This window comes from Suricata suricatta, chromosome 6, assembly GCF_006229205.1.
Source record: "Suricata suricatta isolate VVHF042 chromosome 6, meerkat_22Aug2017_6uvM2_HiC, whole genome shotgun sequence".
Lineage (NCBI taxonomy): Eukaryota > Metazoa > Chordata > Mammalia > Carnivora > Herpestidae > Suricata > Suricata suricatta.
The window spans coordinates 48,478,280-48,499,004 of record NC_043705.1 but is presented as its reverse complement, the minus strand read 5'-3'; the positions used below and the strand labels follow the sequence as shown (position 1 = coordinate 48,499,004).

The 20,725-nt window shown below is 40.8% G+C and overlaps 2 long non-coding RNA genes across 3 annotated transcripts in view; one reads left to right on the top strand and one right to left on the bottom strand.

The window, feature by feature from the left end:
* Nucleotides 1-823: 823 nt before the first annotated feature.
* The window catches only part of LOC115293774, a 29,623-nt gene continuing 9,721 nt past the window's right edge, over nt 824-20,725 (bottom strand). For both annotated transcript variants that reach the window (XR_003909587.1, XR_003909586.1), the window contains 2 exons: nt 16,291-16,384; nt 824-1,137 (listed from right to left, as the gene is read on the bottom strand). This is a non-coding gene — a long non-coding RNA (uncharacterized LOC115293774). The remainder of the gene's footprint in view (nt 1,138-16,290; nt 16,385-20,725) is intronic.
* Nucleotides 14,904-16,570, top strand: LOC115293775. The gene is made up of 3 exons (XR_003909588.1): nt 14,904-14,930; nt 15,403-15,591; nt 16,374-16,570. It is a non-coding gene; the product is annotated as an uncharacterized LOC115293775 (long non-coding RNA).

Here is a 20,725-nt window from a genome sequence, read left to right as displayed (position 1 = left end):
TGTGCTAAGCCCCTTGCATGTATTGTTGATAAACCTAACAGCCCTTCAGCACAAGTATTTAAACAGTTTGTCTGATTTCTTTTTTAAATTCCTGATTAGAATCTTGAAGTCATGCTGTTCACCTGAATCTTAGGTTTCTATGGAAAGGTATCTCTGAGCCGCCAGAATGCCTGAGACCTAGAGGTTCTTGCAGATTTCCAGCCCTTCAAACATCCTGTCTTGCCCAGTCTGTACCAAAGTGATTATTTGTAACGTATCTTAGAACCAGTTTAACAACTGTGAGGGATAGGTGCCCTAGTACATGATCAAATTTGCTGAGAAGTTGCAAATAGTATTAGATTTAAGGGACCAAGTGGTATTTTTGGATATACCTAACTGTCTAGTTCTATAGTGAATATAAATAAATATGTGAGATAATATTTATTGAGAGTTTATCCTGTACCAGATAATGTTGTGAGTTTCTATATATAGTAACTCATTTATTTCTTTTACATATTTTTAAATTTATTTTGAGAGAGAGAGAATATGAGCATAGACAGACAAAGGAGAGAGAGAGAGAATCCAAGCAGACTCTGCACTGATAGTGCAGAGCCTGACATGGGGCTCAATCTCATGACCGTGAGCTCATGACCTGAGTCGAAATCAAGAGTCGGATGCTTAACCGACAAGCCACTCAGGTGCCTCCATAGTAACTCATTGAATCATTTCTATTTTTTCGTTTAATCTTTATAATAACTTTATGCTATAATTTTTAGTCATGGGTAACTGTACTTTGAGATAGTATTAGCCATTGACTAACTGCTAGAACAAACATCCTCAAATCTTAGTGGTTCGCACAATAAAAGATTTATTTCTTCCTTACATCTCTGTCAATAACATGATTGGTAGGCAGATTTTTACACTATGGTTGGGGAGGCAGCAACAGCTTGAAGGGGCTCAGAATCTTATCCTGGATCTTCTGCAACTGGCAGGCAGACCATGAGAGGAGAGAAGGAGCAGAGATGATCTTGTGGGAGGCTTTAGGGGTGAGCTCACTAGTGTCATTTCCACCTCTGTCCACATTCCGGTAGTCAGAACTGATCACAGGGCCGCCCGTAGATGAAAGAAGAGAATGGGAAGTGTGGTTTTCCTGTGTTCCTGGAAGGGAAAAGAAACAGTGTGATAGATGCATAATGATAGATCTGCCACAGAAAGGAGGTGTTATTATCCCCGCTTTATAGCTGAGGGGATTAAGGCATTGGAAGGTTCTATACCCAAGATTGTGTAATTCAGTACCCAATTTCAGAGTCAGTAAGCATAATGACAAATCACAAACAAGTAGCCTTATTTCTGAGCCCATGTTTTTAACTACAACTCTCTACTGCCTCTCAATTATTGCAGGGCCAGAAACATTATTCTCAAGATTTTGCTGTTTGTTTTGATGATTTATACCCCAGATCTAGCTTAGACTATTATTTATACATTTTTGTGATTGGGTAAGTGTGCTATTTACAGAGTACCAGTCACAGATTATAATAAAAATTGGTTAGATAAACAAAACAGAATTCTTAACTCTACAGGAACATTTACATCAGCTTTTCACCCACACCTCCTACTTTGTTTCCCTGTCTCAGACCCACCCACCCACTTATTAACCACCAGTACCACTACTACCAGGAAAAAGGAAAAGCAAGCAAGCAAGCAAGCAAGCAAGCAAGCAAGGAAGAAAGGAAGAAAGACAGAAAAAAGGTCCTGATAAAGCTTTCACAGTATTTGAGAAGGTCAAAGGGAGTTTAGTGAGTTAATATCTGCTGCCACCTGAAATTAACCAGACATTGGCTCTTTTCCTGAAATGGATGGTTAAAAATATCAGACCATGAGCTCTGAATGGGTTTCACCCAACTTTAAGCCTTGTGCTCAATTGTAGGCGGCTCCATGATTTTTCTTACCCACCACTGCTACTTCTCACGTGTCCAGAAACATCTGAAACCTTCTCACTGAGCCTCCCCTGTGGAGCCATCCCCTGAAGTCTTAGAGACAACCTCAGAATGGCCTGGTCAGACCCTTGGAAAGCTTCAGAATCCTGCCTGTCAGATGTGTACATGTCAACACGCCACCTGTTCTGGCAGGACACCAATTTTCTTTTCTATTTCTTCCTCTTTTGGGAAATGTGTCTGTTTCTGGCATCTGTCCCGTGTACCCTGCTTCACACACTGAGACAAAGAAGTCATTTCATTTCTCGAGTCGTCTTTCCCCCTTACCAAAAAAAAAAGTTCTTCTGTTCTTTCCTAACAGTGTTCCTGACCCTTGCATCCTCCTCTACTTTATGTATTTAAAACTATTCTTGTTTCCTTGTATAATATTCTTGCTCCATTTTCTCTTAAAGTTCCCTTCTTTGTTTTTGTTTGGAGTCTTCACCTTTTCAAAATCAATCTTTGATGATATGAAAGAACCTCTCTTAAATCATCTAAGGTGTTTTCATATGCATCTACCACTGATCTTAATGGTTTTCGTTACTGCTGTGGAACGTTTTGTCATTGATCTTCAGACAAGTTTGACCATTTGCTTTTCTTTCCTCCTATAGTGCATACTAACATACAGACTTTATGAGTGAGAAAACATGACGGTATTGAAATAGGGGCTTGCACTATTGATTTGTACTCTAAGATACACAGCTTCCTGTATTTTTTCTTAAGAGAACATTGAATTTTCTCTTTTTTCCAAATTCCTGCCACCTCTGTTGTTTCAAACATGATTTCCTTGGGGTGTGAAAAGGAATAAGTTCCAGGGAGGCTGGTGTAGGCAGGTCAGATGGATTCTCTTCTTCCTACAGAATCATCCTGTGATCTTGGTAAAGTGAAGTTACAGGACAAAAGCGTATTTAAAGAAAGATATTATGGGACCGGAAGCTTAGAGAATTTAACTTTACTTCTGTGACTCAGATGCCTCCCATTTTAAGAAAGTCATCTGAACGCTGTGTACTTTGGTTTTGCCTTTTCATAAAAAGGAAACCAATAAAAATATAGCACTTACCATGTAGGCCCCTAACAAACTTACAATAAATGGCTCATTAAAATCCTTTTTTAAAAATGGTGTGGGTGAAAAAATTAATGAACTTAGGAAAATGAAGTTTGTTTCCCAGGAATTGGTATTTTGTGAATATTCTCTGCCCTCCTCTTTCTGTCTTCTACCAAATTTTTGCCAGTTTTTCTCTTCCAGTGAGCAACACTTGGGTTCACTAGATGTGTTTCGAAGGGCATGAGAATGTTAGTGAAAAACACGAGAAAGCAAGGTATAATGAAATATGTGGTACATGCTCTCGGACATGGTATGGATGTCCTTGTCATCACCCCTCTGTCCTCTCTGAGACTAATCACAGTCACTAATTCTGCAGATTGCTATGGCAGAACCCATGGGCTCAGATCCTGGTTCCCTTGCTGATTAGCTCTGTGATTTTCAGCAAGACAGATAACCTCTCCAAGCCTTAGTGTCTTCATAAGCAAAGTCCTCATTGAGAGCTATAAGGACCACATGAAGAAAAGCAAGAGAAACATTTAACACAGCACCTGGCCTGTTGTTAATATGCAACAAGTGGCTTCCCATAAGCCCAATGGAGAATATTATTAAAATATTAAACTAGTCTCTCTTCCTCCTCCCTTCAAATATTAATGCCTAACAAATCCTGTTTCCTTAAATTCCTTTGGCCTTTACAGTTGATTGCCATGGGGAAGGAGAGAGTGGGTGGACCCTTAAATACGTGTGTGTATATATATATATATATATATATATATATATATATATATATTTAAATATATATATTTAAAATTTTAAAGTGTGTATTTATTTTTGAGAGAGAGGGAGACAGAGCACAGGCAGAGGATGGGCAGGAAGAGAAGGAGACACAGAATCCAAAGCAGGCTCCAGGCTCTAAGCTGTCAGTGCAGAGCCTAACAAAGGGCTCAAACCCACAGACTGTGAGATTGTGACCTGAGCTGAAGTCCGATGCTTAACCAACTGAATCACCCAGGTGCCCCTGGGTAGACACTTAAACTCAGAGGTTATAATTTCCCTCTGAGTTGAAAAGCTAATGTTTTGAATCAGTCATGTGACAATAACCTTGAAAGCCAAGCGTCTGGGGGAGGAAAAAAAAAAGAGCCTTCTACTTTGTAAAGCTTCCCTTTACTTATCTAGAGTCAAGTCTGATAAATTTGGACTCCAAAGCTTTATTTATAAGACCTAGAAAAAAGAAGAAGGAAGATATGATGTAAGAATACATTTCATCTGACTGAAAGGCAAAGTAAGAAAACCCTTCAGGTTCCAGAGAAAGGAGTCCAGGAAGGAAGTGGAAGGAGAGGCAGATTCCAGAATTGAGGAATAACCTTACCATCAAGATCAAAATTCTGAGTGGAAGAAGGCTTGAGAAACTCTCACAGTAGGTTGACACAACCTAAACCACTCGAGATAAATGTTAGTTAAGTCAAAAGCCCTTCAAGGGGGAGCTCCCTGTTTTGAGCCTAGCACCAGGGCAGCATGGAGCCACCCACATGGTTCAGAAAGCCTGGAGGTGCCCTTCTTGGTCCACATGGAGCTGCAGTACCTTTATGTGTCTCAGTAGAAAAATCAAGAAGTCCTATAGACCCCTGAATCACAGAGGGACAGGGAATAAGGAGGTTGTTTTATGGTGGTGGGTCCTCATGTCAGAAGGCACTGGGAGAAATCACAACTTCTACTTCAAGTGATAGGTGCAAATGAGGTCAGCTGCGTCACATGAGAAACAAGAATGGGCAACAGAGACAAGATCCAGTCACATCATGTCAGGCACAACATCCAAGGAACAACAAAGACAGAGCAACCTTGGAGTAGCAACATTAACTTTGCTCCCTGTGGAAATAAAGCCCTCTCAAATTAAAAAAGATCTGAGAGAAAAAAAAATAATCTATATTGACTTTTGCACACCTGAATATAATTCATAAGTTTCTGACCCTTCTATGAAAGTAATTGAGAACTGGCTTCATATTGAAGCTGACTTTCAGTTTCTTCATGTGTGTGTGTGTGTGTGTGTGTGTGTGTGTGTGTGTGTGTGTGTGTGTCTGTTGTGTGGTTATGTTGGTAGTGGGTGGGGACTAGGTTGGTTAGTATAGGACATCTAATTACTTCACAGAGATGTGAACAGAGAAAGCTATCTTCTGGAAAATAGATTTTGGAGCTCAACAGAATAAAGGTGGTGGTCTTCCACAGTAACATGTTATTTTTTTCATATGAGAGTGGGTCACCTAAGGGCATCTGCCAAAACATGCACACCTGTAGCCATGCCATACCTTGCAAGCTACTTAGCTATAGGAGTATTCCTAAACAAAATTTATGAGTCTTAGTCAGATATATCTCACTACTGACTGCCTAAAGCACTCCCTGTTTGGGGCTGAAGTAATTCAACTAAAAATATACCTACCAATCAACACCTCCCTGTTGTTTCTAGCTACATGGACGCTAAGGGCAGAAAAAGTCTCCAAATATACTTCAAAGAGCCCACAGCTCTTCAGGACACTAGTTCACACCCGTGTTGTGGAAAACAGAATAGATATGTAGCACAGTTACCAATAGTGTCAACAAACCCAAGGTGTTAGCATGTGAAATGAGGTTGTTATTTTGATGACGGTGATTATATCAACTGTTCCTCCTTACAATCATAAGGTACTTTTAGATCATGGACACTAAAATTACCAACTGGTAATTTGGAGATCAAATTAACAGCAACCCATTCAAAATAACTTGGTTCATTTTGGCTCAGTGGCCTTAGGCAACAGAAGGAATGTGAAGTTCTCAAACTGGTTTGTACCACATCTTTGTAGCTCAAGCTTGACGAAGTTCTGGACAGATGGCTCTTTCAGGCATTGCTCAACTAGGAGGTCATTTCTGCTGTTGTCAGAATGGAAATCCCAAAAACACATATTTGAGAGTCCACAGACTGTCTTCATCGTGTATTTCAGTAACATCAAAAGCTTCACTCTTGGAAAATTCTTTATTTTGTCACCCAAGTCCTCCTGCTTCACAAGGAATCACTATGTTCCTGAATATCCATCAATCTTATTCCAAGTCTCCATATTGGATACGAGAAATCCTGTCTCCTCCTCCAGTATTTAGGAGCATCCCTAGATGGCTTACATTCCTGGTGGTTGCTTATTGTATCAGTTAGCAATTGGGCCCAGCTGCACGTAACCAAAATTTAACTGCTGTGGTTTAACCAAGCGGAAAGAGGGGTGTTGTTCTCACACGTTAGAAGCCTGGAGGTGAGCCATCTCAAGAGCTCTGTGAGCTCTTTACTGTTCCAGTCCCCTTCAATATTTCTTTCCTCCATCTGTAACGTCGGGCTTCTGCCTGACGGTTGTTGCCTCACAGTCACAAGACGGCTACCCCTTTTAACATGTTCAGTGTCTTTGCTCTCAGCAGAAAGAAGGGATGTCTTAAGGGATTAAAAAAAATTTTTTAAGGATAAAAAAAAGACTAAGAGATGACATCTGAAGCAGCAAAACAAAAGTGTCCCAGAAATCTCTTGCAGACCTTTAATTATGTCTAAACGACCTAAAATGAATGTCCATGCCTTTGCTATAGTCCAGGAAAGCAAGGATTTTAGAGAGACACATTCATACCTGAAACAAAACATGAATATGGTTGGTAAGGAAGAAGGGGAGCATGGCTACTGAGTACACTGCCCCCCTCCCTCCCACTGTTCCTGGCTTTTCCACACTGGCCATGTCTGGCCACTTTGTAGCTATTGGGCAGAACCCTAACACTGTATACCAGATACACATGCCTTCATGGTGGCCTTGAATCTTTCTGAGGGAGTACTCTCCTGAGCATTTCTTCATGATCATCCAGCCTGATGCCATATTGCTGAGACCGCTTCATTTCCTTATTCATTCAGTTAACAAATACTTTCATGGAACTTCTGAATGTCAGGGACTGTTGCAGACATATAAGATATGGAAGGAACCAAGATCTCAAGGCTCCTACCTTCCTGGAACTTAGATCATGGGGAAAACTGGGTTTTAGTTTAGAGTTGTCCAATCTCTGGGCACCTTTGTGCAGGGTACAACCTGCACCACTGTGTGTGACACCCTGATAATTCTCCAGGAATCCAGGCTTCTGTCTATCCATTTCTACCAGAAGAAATTAGAAAAAAAAGAAAAGAAAAGCAGGCAACAAACATTATTTTTGCCAAAATGAGCCCGCTACCTATTCCAAGTCTCTTATATTGTTAAACAGAGTATGTGCCCTCTCCATCTGAAGCACCTGCCTTTAAGTCACTCCATTTGTTCAAAGCTTCCTCAAGAAGAATGTTTTCACCTGTTTAGCAGCATGAGTGATTTTACTAAATGCTAATTCCAGTTTCCACCTTTATGGCAACCAAGAGTTAAACAAATTTTGGATCCAGTGTTGAAACAGCTCATCAAACTTAAATCTAATGGAAATTCCTCAGGGAGCAATTCATGCCCATTGACAGTTAGTGGCCTAATTTCTCCGGCACATTTTAATTGATAGTCTGTGTGCATTCTGAAGCTCCTTCATAAAATTCAGATCCAGTGTTTATGTGAATCTGCTCGATCTGTTGCTTTTAACTTCTTTGTTTAGGAGAAAGGGCTGGTGAAATCTCATTTCTGACAAGATCTTTTTCTCTTTCCTGATTGACTCAGAATCCTATACATAAAGTGGATATGACAATGCCAGAGTTGTATGTAAACGTATTCAGGGTGGGAATGGGATCCTTGAGGAGTTTGAAGATTATGTACATAGGTGATTAAGGCTAATGTGGTTGAGTTTATGAATTGATAACCTTTCTAACATGAACTGCTTACCAAATTGTCTCTTCTCCAACTACTGTGTTCTGTTATCTGTGTATCTGTTATCTGTGTATCTGTTAACCTAAATCCCCTAAAGTGTGAGCTTTTCCTTTACTCACCCTCACACCTTTCCTAAAGGGTTTCTCCTTGCTCTCTGTGAAGCCATGTTCTTTAAACTACATTGCTTCAAACCATACTTCTTAAACTTACCATGTACTCCACTGCCCTACCCGTCCTCACTCCATCCTGCCTGTCTCCCTCAACACTTGTGTATAGCTAGGTCTAGCTCTCCATCCTCACACCCCTGTCCTGATGCTTGTTCTGGTTCAAATGATCAAACTCACAAAATGTATCAGGGTCTTCTATACTCTCAGGAGCTCCCCACTATATACTGTGTGGACCTATACACTATATACTATCCTTGCCCAGAATATACCATCTATACATGGGGCCACTGCAGGTTTAAGATGCCAAGTTTCTTTTTGGCATACTCAATTTTCTAGGCAGTTTATATTTGAGACTGCAAGTAAGTGGGTGTTTAACTGGTTCCATCCCTCTCTGGGTGGTGACAAAATCGTGGGGAGGTCATCTGTGTTTCCTCCATCTGCTGAGACTGCTCTGTGCCTAAGCAAGTACAATGCACCAACTCAGGCTTTGTGTTTCCAGGCAGCCTTTGACTAGATTACTCATCTTTGGGACTCAACTGATTTGGGGTCCTCAGAGGTGTAGGTATAAAGATAGGTACAGTTCCATAAACATGCTAATGAAGAGTGCAGAACCTGAGCTTCAGTTTTCTTTCCAGTAAAATGGGAGATTATATATTTATCATAAATTTGATGTAAGGATTAGGTGAGAAAATGTACAGTAAGATCCTTTGTATATTGCAGGTGCTCAGCATATATTAATGCTCTGCTCCATCCCTGTTACATTTTCATATTGAGAATCCACTGTTGAGTTACACAAAGTCTCATTCCCCCTGCTCCCACCTCATTATTGTGAACCCCTCCAGGAGAAAATCACATCCTACTTGTTTTTACATAAGGAAGAATCGGGTGACAGAAAGAACATCAGGAATGATGAAGCCATGATCTTGTTCATGGACCTGCTATTCAAATGCCTTTTGACTAGTTCACTTGTCAGAAAAAACAAAAGGTTTGGTTTGGAGGATTGCTAAGATCTATGTGTCTAACCTAAATCCCCTAAAACACTCAGTGATGGGCACCCTGTAGGCAAAATTTGATCTCAAGAGTTTTTTAAAAATTTTATTTAAGTTGTACTTAGTTAATAAACAGTGTCCTATTGGTTTCAGACATACAATACAGTGGTTCAGCACTTCCATACAACACCTGGTTCTCATCACAAGTGCACTCTTGAATCCCCGCCACCTATTTCACCCATTTCCCTACCCATCTCCCCTCTGGTAACCATCAGTTGGTTCTCTATAGTAATGAGCCTGTTTCTTGGTTTGCCTCTGCCTCTCTCTCTTTTTTTTCCCCTTTGGTTGTTTGTTCTATTTCTTAAATTCCACATGCTCAAGACTTTCTAGTAGGTAAATGAGTGAGTGTCCAGTGTCTTGAAAGCATTGTGGCTATATTGGCCTTCCTACCCAATAGTCTCATTCAAGTCTGACAGACTCAAGAGTTTAATCATGCTGCAGTTCCTCAGACCCACAGAGGGAAAATGTCCCTTCAGTCTGAAGCCCAGTCCCAGGCCAAATTCTCTGAACCAACGAACCAAGTCACCCAAATGCACACCCTCCCCTGAACTCTGTCCACCCAACCCAGCCAAGAAGAATGATGTGGGGGGTGCACTGGGAATGGTAGATTGAGACATAAGAATTTAAATTAAGGTTCTGCAAATGATGGAAACTAAGGTACACAATGGGTGAGCTAATGTTTGGCACCTTCTCCACCCACTGACAGTGTTATGAAGTTCAGTATTGATGTTGAGCATGGCTTTGAGATTATCAGGTAAAAAATGCTATACTGGTCTGATTATAAAATTTCCAATTCTACTATTATACTTCTCTGTAACAAGAAAGGTTTTTCCCCGCCTCAAGCCTTTTATTTATAGTCATACAAAACCTGACAAATTTGCATTACAACCAGTCAGTGTAGATGGTGCCTTTGAGCCTATTTTAAGCAAAACTGGAAAGAAGGTCCTGGTTCTTGATGTGTTCATGGTATCATTGCAAGAATATTTACCATATTTATTTCTAATTAACTGGTTTGTATTTTTCTTTAAGAATACTATGACAAGATCATTCTGATACAACTTCATTTTTTCCTCTGAAGACAAGGAACCTAAAACTGATACAAGTTTTCATAATTAATTGAAATTAGCCAATGGTCCAGTTAGGGGGCCGGGGGGATTAGAAATTAGTCACCAAAGGGAAATGAATTGTCTAGCTCAAAAGATAAGTTAACCTCCATTTTAGTACATTTCCTCACTTGAAAATCTAGACTAGGAGGCAATACGGTAAAGAGATACACGTCTTTCTAAGATGTAAGCTCCTGGCTATTTTCAATTTTCACACATTCTTTAGTTTAAGGATTTGCAGAAGGACTTAGAACAGATGTTATGAAGGCTGTCAACTCAAATGTACCTAGGCATAACTAATATATCCTGCTTCATCAGTTTGGAATATGAAATAACCTCCCATTTCTTTGAATGTTAAATTTATAATAATTCCGATTCACTGAGAAGAGAAGTCTATTCTTTCTTTCCTGGCCATTGCCCATAAGAAGTCTGAGAACCTAAGTCCACACTGGCAGTCACTCATGGGAGAAGATACCTGCTCTTGCTTTGTCACTACTGAAAACATTAGTCCATCGGCCTAGTACAGGCAGAAGGACCAGGAGAGGCTGGCAGGGCAGAGTGCTGGTCCCAGAATGCTGATGGGGCCCATGCCATACCAACCTGGGGTCCAGCAAGATGAGTCTTGGTGATCAGTCTTCTTTTCTCACATACTCAGCCATATGCCATTGGGCATGGGCATGATACGATGGTAACTGAATGTGGAAGTGCCAGACCAACTCTCCTCTTGGATAATCTTGATCCTGTGTTTAAGTTTAAGGCACTCAGATGTACCTGATGAGGAAGTTCCTCTTGGGCCCCACCCCAGTGGCTTTTCTCCTAACTAAGTTCAATGGAAAAGGTTTCAGTATTTCAGAGATGTTCACATATCTTGGAATATCTGAAATAAGGACTCTGATTTCTGTTTCTCATCAGCTCTCAAGGAATCTCATTATAAATATGGGGCTGGTACATGAAGGAGTGACATGTTTGAACACCATTGCCAATTGCCCCCAAGCATACTTTGTCAAATCAGAGAATGCCAGGTTTCGACTCTTAGGTGAGAACAAAGGGTGAGCACTAGCCCCCCGTCTGCTGAGCCTCCCAGACAGCTCAGCCCAGAACAAAACTGTCCACACTGAAGTGACTTGATAACTAGAATGAGAAACAGCAACTTCTAAATGGCCTTTTTCCAAGAATAATAACAATAATAATTTTAAGTCCACCATCGTTGGAACACCAGTAATAAAGATAAATGAATGGTTTGTGAGCATTGACTGAGTACTTTTCATACATCCATGAATATTCAGTGAACAGGGAAGGGCAAGAGAGGAAGAGCTCTGAGCCCCCAAATGTGCAGGCCCTGTGCCAGTCCTGGCATACTTGTCACCCTACAAAGCTAAGGCTCAGAGAAGTTAAGGAACCTGTCCATGGTCACAGCAACAGCACATGGCTGAGCTGGGTTTCAGAAGCCTGTCCTCCAAACTGCAGTGTCTGTGCTTTTAACCACTGTACCCTGGAGCTTCTCTGGATGAGCAATCAGGCAAGCTGTTAACTAATCAAATAGGCAGAAGTGGAGAAAACACAAGGTATGGGGTCCATCTAACAGTCTATCTCCTCCTCTCCTCCCATCTCTGTTCCATGCCAGGTGTGCCTCCGTGATTAATGCTTCTGACGCTCTGGGTGTGTCCAGATGATATGCTATCTACAGCACACAAATGGGAATTTTCAAGATGGTGTTCTTTAACAGGCTTGCCACCAAATGCTGTCAGAAAACTAAAATTGTCCAGGCTATTTTGAGACCAAACTCAAAGTTTTATCCAGCTTCTTCCCAAAGTAAATTGATGTTCACGAATCTCAGACTGTTCTCTGCCTCACATTTTAGTTGGAGTCATATAGCTAGAATTTGTGCTCATTCAAATTCATGTCCCTGTGTTGACCCTAAGCCTTCTAAAAAGCCCAGTAGAATTACATGGTCTCAGATGGAATCAGGGCCTTGGATTCATTACCTTCAGAGTAAAGAAAAGGCAAGGGTTGACTCCGAACATGAATACAGTACCAAGAATAAAATTAGAATTGCCCATTTAATGTTTACGTATCTCCTAGGCTGGGGGTGAGTGTAGCTTGTTTACTTTTGAGTATAAATTACTGAGCTTTCCCACCTTGAGATAGAAACCCAACCTGTGAGACAAAATTTTCTTTTCTTTCCTCTTTTTCTAACAAGTAGAGATGGCTTGGTGAAATGTGCATTGGTTTTCATTCCAGGTGAGAAAATAGAAGTAAGGCTGCAAATTCTAAATAACGCATCTAAGATGCATCTGAGACTAGACTAGACAGGACACTAATATAAATAGTAGCAAAGACTGGAAATTTCAAGCCCCTTCACCTCCCCCCCCCCCCCCGCCCAATTATTGGCAGTTGACACTTGGCCCTGGGTTCTGGAGCCCTCGTGCTCACTGTGCAGCCTGGGAAGTTATGCAGGGTGACACACACCGAGAATCTTTTCCTGGAAATGGGTTTGGAGGAGAGCTTATTATAAACAATAAACCCTTGTGTATGGGATTGAAAATAAACTCAGACAGTGCATAAGGTTACGGTTATGTGTTGAAAGGCTAAAATCCACCATCTGTCACCTCTCTACATGCCCTAACCCACACGTTTGCCTCTGCCTGGAATCTCGTTCCAGGAAATCTGACTAAGTGATCAGGCACTTCTTTACACAAAGGCAGTGATTTACGGTAGATGGCCATGGAATTGAGACTTATTTTTAAAGATAATAATATTTTGGTTCTTTTTAAGAAAGGAGTCAATGTTGTATTAGATGGTCACATGACTTTTTATCGGTCCACTCATTACTGGTTGCTCAGTGCTGCAGTCTAGCGGCTCCTCTATGTCAGCGTTCATATATTCCCCTCCATAAGTATATATGATATTATCCATTCACAGCATCTTTGTTGACTTCAAGCTGTATGTGTGGAAAAAAAAATCACAAGCTCTCTGGCTTTGCCCCTTCATACAAAAAAACCATAATAATTTTCCATGCTTGCCTTTGAGTGTATATTATAGTTATCATTAAGCAGAGAATACATCTGGGCCAGAAACTTTATATATGGGTCAGGATGTTATCTCTTCCTGTCCCCCATGATGTACATCTCAGCTGAAATGCTTCCTTCCTGTCTTTCTTTCTCCGGTGGCGCAGCTACAGTTCTGGAGTTAACTGTGTAATTTCAAGAGGATATTTTCTATCAACTCAAAGCACTTAGGCGGACTCAGGGAAGAAGTATTTTGGCACTTACCTAGGCAGGATGATTGTGCTGGTTGCAATAACATTTTGGAAATTAAAAGTGTCTTTAGTCTTGTGATTACATAAATTTCTGCTTGGCAAACAAGGATTGTTCTGGCTTCATGGGCCTGGGATCTAACGTATCATCTTTTTTTAACCTAAATTCTTTTTCTGTGAGTCTGCATTGTTAGTGAAGGCACAATCCAGGGAGGCGCTGGCTGGCTGTAATTCCAGTCCCAAAGCCATGAACAATGCAGGGGGTCAGGGGGGCCTGAAATCTCTTTAGTCATTTTAGGAGATAAGGAGGACGGGGTGGGAATGTCACAGCTTCTCATTCGTTTGGCTCATATTCAGCTACAAGGAGCTCAAGGCCACACAGGGAACGTGAAGCTACCATGTTCCCACAAGACAGTCCTTGAAATAGGAATATTGCACGTAATAAAGGAGTCCCCTTGGCAGCTTAGTGCTATAAAAATTTAGAGATTGTACCCTAAGTGCAGGTTCCCAACCCTGAGGCTATGTATGGGCTCCTGGCAGGCCTGCAGTTTTATAGAGGGTGGAAAATTCACAAATGTGTAGAAAATAGCCTGTGTGAGAGCTGCGTCACACAATCGTGTCCTAGGTCATCTAGCATGGTGGTTAAGGCTTTGGCCTCTGACCAGTTCAAATGCTGGCCGTGTCTTTTTACTAGTTGTGTGGCCCTAAATGAATTATTTAACCTCTGAGTGCTTCTGCCTCTTAATCTGTAAAATGAGGGCAATGGCAATACTACTCTCCCCATAGGGTCATCATTTAAATGAGTTAATACATGTGAACTAGTGTTGCTCACACAGTTAAGACTCAATCCATTTTTAGGGGTGCCTGGGTGGCTTAGTCGGTTAAGCCTCCCACTTCAGCTCAGGTCCTGATCTCATGGTTCATGAGTTCAAGCTCCATGTCAGACTCTGCACTGACAGCCCAGAGCCTCGAACCTCCTTTGGATTCTGTGTCTCCCTCACCCTCTCTGCCCTTCCCCCACTCACCCTCTGTCTCTGTCTCTCTCCTGAAAATAAAAAAAGACTCAATAAATTTTAGCTATTATTATTTGACAGACATATTTGTGGCATGATAAATTAAAAATACATTATTTTAAATATGATTTTATTGCTATTCTTTGTCAATATATACAGTTTTAATGGATGGGAACCAAATGGAGAATTATCATCATAAGGGGATTCTTATTGTCAGAAAGCGATGAAAGGAATAAAGAGGTGGAGCTGAGTTATCCCCAAATAGGAAAGAAAATACAAATGGTAGGCAGGGCCAGCGCTTCCCAGTAGGCACAGGAGACAGAGAAGCTAGGACCCATGATACTTTCAGGAAGTCATAAAAATGTTTTAAATTCTTTTAAAATTAGAAGTAGTATTTTCATATGGAATATTAATGCATTTGTGTATAAATTAAAAACAAAATTTTTGGTATTTTTATACAGGAAGTTGGCCAACAAAGGCACATGTATGAGAGCCCACGGAAGTCATACCACAGGCCAAGTGCAGGTGCTTTTTTCTGTTCTGTTTGTACACACAAAGCCTATCGATGGTGCCTGGCATGTAACAGGCAACCAATGAGTATTTGGTGAATGAAAGAAGTGATTAGCATTTTGGGGTTACAAGCAACAAGCTTGGTGCCCTGGAAGGAAGGGTGTTTGTTGCTCAGTCTCTGAGCAAGTCAGTCTCCCATGCAGCCTATTGGACGTGGCATTCTATTATTTGCGAATGAAAGCCCAGGAGGACAGAAAAGTCACTGATCAAGGCAAAAGAGAGACACATACTCCATTTTCTCTGGATTTGACTTGAGGGCAGTGTTTACTTGAAAGACTGAATATTGAGCTCCAACTAGGCTCAGCTTCTGGAAAGGTGGTCCTCACGCTTAGGCCCTAGAGGAGTGGGGCTCTGTTCACAGCAGAAGGGGAAACACAACTCTGGAGACTTGAACACAAGCAAATAATACCCTCTCTTCCTCCCTTAGGGCTCTTCTGGGTCCTCTGCTGCCTGAGGCCAGGGAAGGAAGAGGTACCTAGTAGGATAGCAGCACCTCGGAAAGCCAAGGATTTGGTGACTAAGAACCAGATACAATGAGACCTAAGTGGAATTGCCAGAGTTATTATGCCCAGAGAGCTCACAATGAGCTGGATCTGCTTCATGGAATACTGGGGAGGTAAGTTGGGGGCAGAACTGGGGAGAAGCTTGAAGAAAACTAAGGTAACTGTGGTCTAGAGGAAAAAGGGAAATACTGTCACTTTGGATTTTTTAGTGAATCAAAAATCTCCTTTTGCTTCATTTCTTGTATTCAAAAATATATCAAATATACCACGAAGTATTCACAATAGAATATATTATCAGAAATTAAAGTAAGTAAACGACATGGATGATTCTTAGCAATAAAATATCTAGCGATTTTTCATATGGGAAATTTTAAACATCTAGAAACAGAAAGAATAGTGTGATTTCCTCCAGGTACCTACTACCTGGCTTCTATCTTAGCCAGTCTTGCTTCCTCTGTATGTCTTAGCCCCTTCCCCCTCCCTTATTATTTTGAAGAAAAGCTCAGACATCATAGAATACCATTTTTATGATGTTAAAAATAACTAAAATTTAAAAAGAGCATTTTCAAGAATATAGAGATGCAGTCAAACCACATAAAAAGAAATTCAAGGCAAGGAACAGCACAGCAGCACATGGGGCGGTACTTACTGCATGTGGGCGGGGCGGGTTACACACAGATCACTGTGATTTTGTTTTCATCAGCCAGTTTTGGGGACTTGCTACTTTGTTAAAAATAACTCACAAAAGAACTAGATGTAAAAGGAGACCATGCAAAGACCAATTCGAGAAGGTACCTGAAGCAAGGACTCACCTTCATCCCATGCTGTGCACAGAAGGCCCTTTGGTCCCCTTTTCTGTCTGAGCCAATGGAGTCATTGTTGTCTTCCTTTTCAGAGGTACCTAGCCTGTGTGGCAGGAGAAGATTTGAATCCAGCTTATATGAAGTCCTGGGCGACACGGGTAGAACTCTATGTCCATAAGTATGTCCATGTCCTATTTCCCTTTTACCCACTTCACTTGGCCCTGTTCCTGCCTGAATTCCGGGGCCCAGAACCACAGCCTGCTAATGATGGCGTCCCACCCAGGAGAGGAGTATCCATTGCAGCAAATGTGCCATGGGGGTTTCATTAAGATGCCTGTGAGGCGAAGGTTATTTCTGGCAGGCAGGAGAGGTTCCAGAGCAAGGGGGAAGATGGAGGAAGAAAGAAGTAAGGGGGAGAGGAAGGAAGTAAAACAGAAAGAAAAAGAAAGAGTCGGGGGAGGGTTTTCTCAATCCAAAATGTTTGAATAACAGTTCCACTTTTAGTTTAGGTCCTCGCTTGAATTTTGGATTTTAATACAACTGTGATAGATGGCATTGCTTGATGTAATTAACTTCCATATATTGAGCAGAATTTGGGGGGGGTGACAGAGTGGCATTATTGACACATCTTTTAATCTTGGCTCTGACCTACTGAGCAGGTCATGTAAGCTCTCTCATCCTCAGTTTCCACATCTGTAAAAACAAGGAGCTTGGACTAGAAGATGTCCAGGGTCCACTTCAGATGTAACATTTTATGATAAAAGAAATCTTTCTCTTTCATTTTGTATGGTTAAGTGACTTGAACCAGACCATAAACTGTGTGGAAAGGAGTATTTCACAGGATCTAGAAGAACAGTAAGTTCAGTCTCTGACTCCCCAGATTAATGTTAATTTTCTACACATGCAGTTGCTTACTTACTTAGGTCTAGAGCTCTCATGTTTTTCCACATTCCCTTATGACCTGTGCACCTTAGGAGAAAATGAAGGCAGCAAAATCTTCTCCAACAAACCTCACCTTAAATGGAGGAAAACTTTTCTTGAATAAGGAAGAGTTCTCTGAATGGGAACAGCCAGTAAGTCAGCCTCAGATTCTAGATTCTGTATTCAGTAGCAAAGTAACAAGTAGAAAATGGCTCTCTGATTTGGAGAACCATGGGATACAGAGCACCGGCCCTGAAACACACATGCGTAAGGGTGTGCGTGCGCATGTGCACACACACACACACACACACAATTGCAGGAAGCATCTTTTGGCAGTTCGTGCATTCTGATTTGGAGCAGAGAATCATGGCTTTTCTACTTAGAGGGGAACAAATGAAGAAGGCTTAGTGCTGATGCCAAGTCCCGTGGTACCCAAGGGAGTTGCTGAGACAGGAGTACAGGCTATACTGTCTGTGGTCCTGGGGTGCTCATGGTATAGAGAGGGCAGGACTGGAATCAGGGCTAACAGGAAGTAACCACAGGAAGTAAACAGAAAGCCTGGAATCAAACCCAAATATAAATTGTACTTAAAATATGAAGATGATCAAATCAGTGGGGGAATATTATTTAATAAATAATGCTGGGATAACGTTGCTCATATGGAACACTTGCAGCTGAAACTTTAGCTTACATTATATACTCAAATACATTCAAGTGGATTAAAAAATTAAATATAAAAGTGAAATTGCTATCTAGGTAGGAAAAAATGTATGATTTTAGATTGAGAAGCCTTTCCCAAGGCAGAATCTATAAAGAAATAAGTGCATAAATATAACAACATAAAGATTTTATGTTTTTGTACATACTAAAAAATAAACATTAAAGGCACAGGACAAACTGGAAAACATATTTGCAAAATATGTGCTAGATAAAGAATCAACATCTCCCTTAGAGCAAGAGTGATTATTGTCAATTCAGAAAAGATAAGCTCCCAAAAGCAAAAATTGACATAGACAATAGGCAAGAAAGAACTACATAAGAGCCACAAGTATAACCACAGTAGTATTAATTAAAACAACAAGATACCATTTTGTCCATAAAGTCAGAGTTAAAAGACTCATAGTACCCTTGGTAACAGTGTGGTGAAATTAGCAATCTAAGATTAGATTTACTCTTGGCTCTGACTTCAGTATAAAATCTTAGGATAGACATTTAAGCTTTTTGAGCTTTAATTTTCTCATCCATAAGATGGAGAACATAATAGTCTCACAGGGTTAGGGTGAAGATTAGATGACATAATGAATTTTAAAAGAACTAGGCAAATTCAAAAGTATATACACAGGTACATATAAGCATAATTATTGGGTCCTATCAGCCAAGTGGCATATAGGCACTCAGAAAACAAAAGGGAGATGAGGGGGTAGGTAGACTTGCTTTTTGATGCTATCTTTAAGATACTACACTACTCAAATAAGTTCCTGGAAAGAGCTGTGTGCAATTGTAGATTCAGTAAATTATAATTTAGATGTGGTGCTAACAAAGGCTGAGATACCTGAATGTTGCTATAGGAGCAGTGCTTACCAAGAGGACCCTAAAAATGGTACTGGCAGGAGTGGATGCCTGAAACCGCCATTCATTGGCAGCAGCCATGACAAGAGGTGGTGATGGAAGACACTATCAGTGACAGAAACTTCCCCAGTGGATCATGTGCTGAGAGTCCCTGTGATGGGACTGTGTCCCAGGAGAGGAACCACTAGGGGCAACTTCACTGTTCCTGGCAGGACTTACCGTCAAAGCTGCCATAGAGAGTCACAGGTCGGAGACGGTGCTAGGGAGATCCCAGGGACGTGGAGACCACTGTATTTTTGTGTAATGCTTAAAGTGTATAGGTTTTAGAACCAGACTTCCTGGGTTCAAATCCTGACTCCACTAAGGGTGTTACCATGTGGAAAGTCTCTGTGAACTAGTTTTCTCATTTGTTAACTATAGACAATAATTGCGTTTAACTCATATGGTTACTGCGAGAATTAAATGAGTTAACATACATAAAGCATTTAAAGAGTCCTGAAACATAATAAATGCCTAATCCTGTTAAATATTATTATTGTGGTTGTTATTGGTAATACTTCCATGACTACTACCACAATCTTCTTTAAAAAGAGAGTAACATTTTAACAAGTTTATTCTTCTGAATCATGAGCACGGAATGTTTTTCCATTTCTTTGTGTCTTCTTCAATTTCCTTCATAAGTCTTCTGTAGTTTTCAGCATACAGGTCTTTTACATCTTTGGTTAGGTTTATTCCTAGGTATTTTATGATTTTTTTGTGCAATTGTGAATGGGATCTGTTTCTTGATTTCTCTTTCTGTTGCTTCATTTTTGGTGTATAAGAATGCAACCGATTTCTGTACATTGATTTTGTACCCTGCAACTTTACTGAATTCATTGATCAGTTCTAGAAGGCTTTTAGTGGAGTCGATCAAGTTTTCCATGTAGAGTATCATGTCATCTGCAAAAAGTGAAACTTTGACTTCTTCTTTGACGATTCTGATGCCTTTTAGACTTTGACCTCTACTACAAAGCTGTCATCATCAAGACAGTATGGTATTGGCACAAAAACAGACACATGGACCAATGGAATAGAATAGAGAGCCCAGAACTGGCCCCACAAGTGTATGGCCAATTAATCTTTGACACAATAGGAAAGAGTATAAAATGGAAAAAAGACAGCCCCTTCAATAGGTGGTGTTGGGAGAGCTGGACAGCAACATGTAGAAGAATGAAATTATGCCACTTTCTTACACCATTCACAAAAATAAACTCAAGATGGATAAAGGACCTGAATGTGAGACAGGAAACCATCAAAACCCTAGAGGAGAAAGCAGGAAGCAGCCTCCTTGACCTCAATTGTAGCAATTTCCTCCTTGACACATCCCTAAAGGCAAGGGAATCAAGAACAAAAATGAACTATTGGGACCTCATCAAGATAAAAACCTTCTGCAATGCAAAGGAAATGATGAAAAAAAAGCCTACTAGGCAACCGACAGAATAGTAAAAGATAGTGGCAAATGGCATATCAAATAAAGGGCTAGTATCCAAAATCTACAAGGAACTCACTAAAGAGTGAAGAAATGGGCAAAAGACCTGAACAGACATTTCTCCAAAGAGGACATCCAGCTGGCCAACAGGCACATGAAATGATGCTCAGCGTCACTCACAGAGAAATACAAATCAAAACCACACTGAGATAGCAACTCACACCAGTCAGAGTGGCTAAAATGAACAAATCAAGAGACTATAAATGCTGGCAAGGATATGGAGAAACAGGCACCCTCCTACACTGTTGGTGGGAATGTAAACTGGTGCAGCCGCTCTGGAAAACGGTGTGGAGGTTCCTCAAAAAACTATCCCATAGACCTCCCCTATGACCCAGCAATAGCACTGCTAGGGATTTACACAAGGGATACAGAAGTGCTGATGCATAGGAGCACATGTACCCCAATGTTCATAGCAGCACTGTCAAC